Source organism: Pinus tabuliformis, chromosome 1_1, assembly GCF_031772625.1.
Source record: "Pinus tabuliformis cultivar Carrire ecotype Pingquan chromosome 1_1, CPIR1, whole genome shotgun sequence".
Classification (NCBI taxonomy): domain Eukaryota; kingdom Viridiplantae; phylum Streptophyta; class Pinopsida; order Pinales; family Pinaceae; genus Pinus; species Pinus tabuliformis.
Window position 1 is genome coordinate 408,851,408 of NC_142297.1, and position 6,000 is coordinate 408,857,407.

Genomic DNA, 6,000 nt, shown 5'->3' on the forward strand with positions numbered 1-6,000 from the left:
AGAGATAATAATGGATAGATTAGAAAATATGGAAAGGAAAACTCAATGGGAGAATAAAAAACCACCCCCAATAAGAAATCCTAACTTTAGGAAAAACCTTAACACTGGAAAGAATGTTATACCAGATCAGCAGATTAGGCCCCCCTTCCAGGATAACTATGCAAAGGGTCCATAGGACCAAGAAGGAGAGGATGATACCCAGATAAACTTACAAGAAACCAAAGACGAAGAGGTTGTTTTTCTTACTCAAGAAGAACAAGAGTTATACATGTTGCAATAGTTGCAGTTAGAATCTGGTGAATCCTTTGACTTTAAACAAGGATATGAGTCAACTATATATGAGGTACACAAACAATATTGCTTAAGAAGTAAAAATAACAATGAAGCTCCCATTAAGAGATCAATCCAGACCTAGACTAACAAAATAACAGAAGCTCCTGTCACTAAAATTTTACAAATCGTCCCTAGGGGAACACTGGACACTTCTACCTCAAAAATTGTAGATATAACCTCCACTGAAACCCAACGTGAAACAATCACTGAAAACATTCCAAATAAGAGAAATCAAGGCAAAACAACTGAAACACAGACTGAAATGCCTAGTATTGAGAAACAGGATAAAAACACACAGACAACATTTGTTAAGGAGGATCTCACCCAAACAAACAAAGCTCAACTCCCTTTCAACATCAAAACCGAAATAACAAAACTAAAGATATCAGTTCCTTTGACCGAACTAGTAAAGAATGAATCCTATAGATCACAGATAACTGAAATTTTAAATATAGGAGAGGGAGAAGATGCTATCAATTTCAATGATGATCAACCTGAATTATTGTTTGGCCCTGAGGTGAATGGTACCCATCAGAAAGGGGTAATCCCTCCTTTCTACATTAGCCTAAACATTCATGACAGAATATTACATAATGCTATGTTAGACTCAGGGGCATCCCATAATTTGATGCCAAAAGCAATTATGGAGAGACTGAACTTAGACATCACCAGACCATATAAGGACTTGTTTTCCTTTGATTCTAGCCAAGTTAAATGCCTTGGTTTAATCAAGGATTTATGTGTAACTCTAGTCCAATGCCCAGCGAAAAGTATTGTAATGGACATAGTAGTTGCAGACATCCTACCCAAATATGGAATGTTGTTATATCGCTCATGAGGAGAAAAATTGCAAGGATCCTTGCAGTTAGATATGTCTTATGTCACAATATCTGTTTCTGGCCAGCAAAGGAAATTATATAGAGAGACCTTGATGAAACACATGGTGACTAGTGCTGAAAAACCACAAACCTTTCCCATATACTCCATGCATTATGATATGGAATCTTTCATCTTGTACAATTCAAAACACGATAATAATCAAATCACAGCTAAAGAACTGAAATACAAAACAGCTGATAGTGAGAACATTTTTCATGAGTCCCTATGGAATCTAGATTTTGATGGATCCATGAATAGTTTAGGGGCTGGTGCAGGAGTGTGGATCCATAATATGGAGAATAATCATTTTGAGGGACATGCATTCAAATTAAAATTCAAGTGTACCAATAACATGGCTCAATATGAAGCCCTGATCTTAGGGTTACAACTGATTATAAAACTTGGAGCCAAAAGATTTTCTATACTTGGAGACTCAGAATTGATTATTAAAAAAAATAATGGCAAATACTCTGTAAACAATCGCAGACTTAGTCAATACAGGGAGACTATCCTAGATTTTATTAAAGACCTCTTGGAAACAAAATTTGTTGCCATTCCCAGAAAACAAAACATGCAAGCCCATAGTCTTGCTAGTTTTGCTAATACCTATAAATTTTCCTTTCAACCCAACCATCAGTACACTGCAAAAGTGAGACATAGGCCTGTTATACCAGACAACTTGAAGTATTGGCAGATTTTCTTCCAGGATTCTCAGATTTATAACTTCATGAATACTGAAGGTGAGTTTCAGAATTGTAAAATAGATACAGACTATACAGTAGAAAATAACGTAGATAGTGACACAGATGTAAATATTTTAGATATAGCTAAAGCTACTAATTTCACTAGATTAGAAGTAGATAACTTAGAAAATGTAGAGATAGAAGAAATAATGAATGATGATCCTGAAATTCTTAATCTTAAAAATAATATTTTGCATGAGGGATTAGTCCCCTTAGAGGATTTGTTTGCCTCCAATGATGTAGCTAGGAAACCGAAACTAGATCCTTTAAGAGCAGATATAGAAGAATGTAACATAGGGACTGAGGAAAAACCAAAATTCATTAAAAGATCAAAAACCTTACCTCTAGAGGAAAAGGTAAAATATATAAATCTGTTTAAATAGTTCTAAGATGTATTTGCATGGTGTTATGAAGACTTGAAGTCTTATGACACCAGCATAATTCAACACAAAATACCTCTCAAAGAGGATCATAAACCTTTCAAACAGAAACTTAGGAGAATTAACCCAGTTCTTATGCCATCTATTGAGAAAGAAGTTAAAAGAATGTATGATTCCCAAATTATAGCCCCCATTAGATACTCAGAGTGGATTTCAAACTTAGTCACTACAAGGAAAAAGAGTGGAGAAATCAGGCTTTGTGTGGATTTCAGAAATTTAAATAAGGTCTCATTAAAAAACAACTATCCTCTACCAAAAATGGACTGTATCCTTCAGAGGGTAGTAGGTTCATCTAGGATTTCATTGCGTGACGGATTCTCTGGATATAACCAGATCTTAGTTCAACCAGAGGATCAAGCCAAAACTATATTTACTACTCCTTAGGGTACCTTCATGTATTTGAATATGCCTTTTTGATTAATGAACGTAGGAGCAACATTTCAGAGAGCTATGAATATAGATTTTTCCAAGGAGATCCATGACATCCTAGTAGTATACCAAGATGACATTACTATCTTTTCTAAATCTGATAATGAACACCTAGACCATTTGAGAAGAGTTTTCATCAAATGTAGGAAACTTGGGATTTCTTTAAATCCCAAAAGGACACTCTTTGGTTTAGAAGAAGGAAAGCTATTGGGACATATAATATCCAAAGATGGAATTAGAATAGATCCTGCTAGAATAGAGGCCATTTTGACCATTGCCCATCCTAGAAACATTAAAGAGTTACAGTCATTTTTAGGCAAGATAAATTTTCTTAGGAGATTCATTTCAAATTTAGCAGAATTGATTAGAGAACTAAATAACATAATAATAAAGGACTCAACACTTAAATGGACAGTGGAGGCCAAACAGTCGTTTGAAGCCATCAAGGAAGCCTTAACCAAAACTCTAGTCCTAATAAGTCCTAGTTTTCAGAAAGACTTTATAATTTTTTCTTTTGCTTTAGAGCACACCATTGCAGCAGTCTTGCTGCAAAATAATGACCAAGGATATGAACAACCAATTGCATTTTTTAGTAAATCCTTAAGATATGCCACACTCAAATACAATATTATGGAAAAACAAGCAGTAGCTTTAGTAAAGCCATCAAAGATTTCAGAGTCTACATTCTGTATTCTCACATCATTGCTTATGTTCCAAACTCAGTAGTTAGGGACATTTTGACACAAAACCGACCTGAAGGAAAGAGAAGCAAATGGATTGCCACAATATTGGAATATGACATAGAGATAAAGCTTACTAAGCTTATCAAAGGCCAAGGTTTAGCCAAACTCATGGTTGAATCGAACTGTCAGGCCTTAGATATAAACTTCATTAGTGCCCTTCATGATTAGGAAGAGATGGCGACTCCACAGATTAGTGTACCTTTTACTGATTCACCCTGGTATGCAGATATTATATTTGTATTACTAAACTTACAAGCTCCTCCTAGTTTAACAAGAACTAAAGCTATATTTTTGAAAATGAATTCATTGAGATATTGTATTATAAATAATGCTTTGTTTTGGAAAGACATTAGTGGTATTCTGTTAAACTGTTCACTGAAAGATGAAGCTGATAAAATTATGCAAGAATTTCATGCGGGGGATTGTGGAGGAAAGTCGTATTGGAAGACTACTGCTGACAAAATTTTGAGGGCTGGTTTCTATTTGCCCACCTTGTTTGTAGATGTTAAGAAACATGTGACCTCCTATCATAAGTGCTAGATATTTGAGGGAAAGAGAAAACTTTTACCCTTGCCTCTTAAACCAATCTCCATTGAAATGCCATTTCAACCATGGGGGTTAGACTTCATTGGAGAAATACACCTGGCCTCCTCAGCCCAGCATTAGTGGATTCTGACAACCACTGACTATTTTACCAAATGGATAGAAGCCATCCCTTGTAGACAAGCCACAGACACTGTCATTATCTCCTTCATAGAAAATAAAATCATGTCAAGGTTTGGATGCCCCCAGAAGCTCATTACTTATAATGCAGTTGCCTTTAAATCCAAGAGAATGATAGACTTCCGTAACAAATACCACATTACCCTTGGCCACTCCACTGCATATTACCGTCAAGGTAATGGACTTGCAGAATCCTCTAACAAAAGTTTGGCCAATATCATTAAGAAATTACTAGAAGACAACAAAAAGACATGGAACAAAAAGTTGATCAATGCCTTATGGGCAGACAGACTAACTACCAAGAAGTCCATTGGCACATCTCCATATTAGTTAGTATATGGGATGGATGCTATTTTTCCATCCTCAATGGGAGTTCTAGTGATGAAGATCATCCAGGAATTATAGGTGGAACCAAACGATATCCAAAGAAGGATAAATCAGACCATACACCTGCAGCAGACCAGAGAAGAAGTATATGTAAAATCACAGGTAATCCAGGACAAAATAAAAAAGGTCTGTGAAAGACCCGATTGACCCTAAGGACATGAAGGGCGTCTATGTCATTCCATGTTCCTGTGGGACCCCTTATATTGGTGAGACTGGTCGCTCTATCAATCAACGGATTAGCGAGCATTCGGCGGATTTAAGACATGGTAGGACCAAGTCCTCGGCCCTGGCTGAGCATGCTGGGAAGACTATGCATCATGTATGTATAGAGGAGGCTCAAGTCATTGCCAAAGTTGCGCAGTTTCACCATCGAAAATTTAGAGAGGCCCTGGAAATCGAGAAAAGGCCAATCAATCTTAATAGGGATGATGGCTGGAAGATTAGCAGTTGTTGGGTCCCAGCCTTATCTTCCTAGCCTCCTCATTCCCCTGTTTCTTGGTCTTAGGGCTTCTATCTTCCCCTTCCTTTTATTCTCGTTTAGCAGATATGTCTGATTATTTTGGAGTGTTTGAGCCTTTAATTAGTTAGGAGTTAGTCTCGGGCTTATTAGTGTAACCGAATTATGATACTATTGGGCATTTAATTTATTTTTCATACCTTGATAATTATTTCTATGATTAATTGAGTTTCCCTTTAACTAATAAGACCCCCGTTTTTTAATCCTTATAAATAATAATAATATTTACCTTTTAACATAGTTGATTTTAATATTTTTGAATAAATAAATTTTGAATAAACATCGATTATTAATAGAAACTTATCCTTAGGTTTAAAGGATAAATTATGATTGACCATAATTTTAGTTAGATTTTTAGTAATAATCTTTCAACCCTATAAGTAATAATTTATTTACCTAAGGACTTAGTTACCTCTAATATTTTTGAATAAAAAATATTGAACTAATATTGATTATTTGACCATTAAAGGATAAACTTTGATTTACCAAGATTATTGGTTATTCTATTATGAATTAACTTGGACTTTACCCTTAATTTTGGCATTTACCTAGGATAACAAAACTCTAGGAAGAATAGTGTTTTAACAATTTGTTTGGGATTAATAATTAGTTAGTAGTTATAGAGTATTAATAAACATTTATTATTTTAATAACCATTAGAGTTAAAATAATGAAGAATTAACTTACCAATGGACCATGAAGTAATCATTACATAATTACCTAATGTAACTTAAAAAAAAAAAAAAATAGTAGTGATTTATTACCATGCACATGTAATTAAATAGTAATTGAATAATAGTAAATCA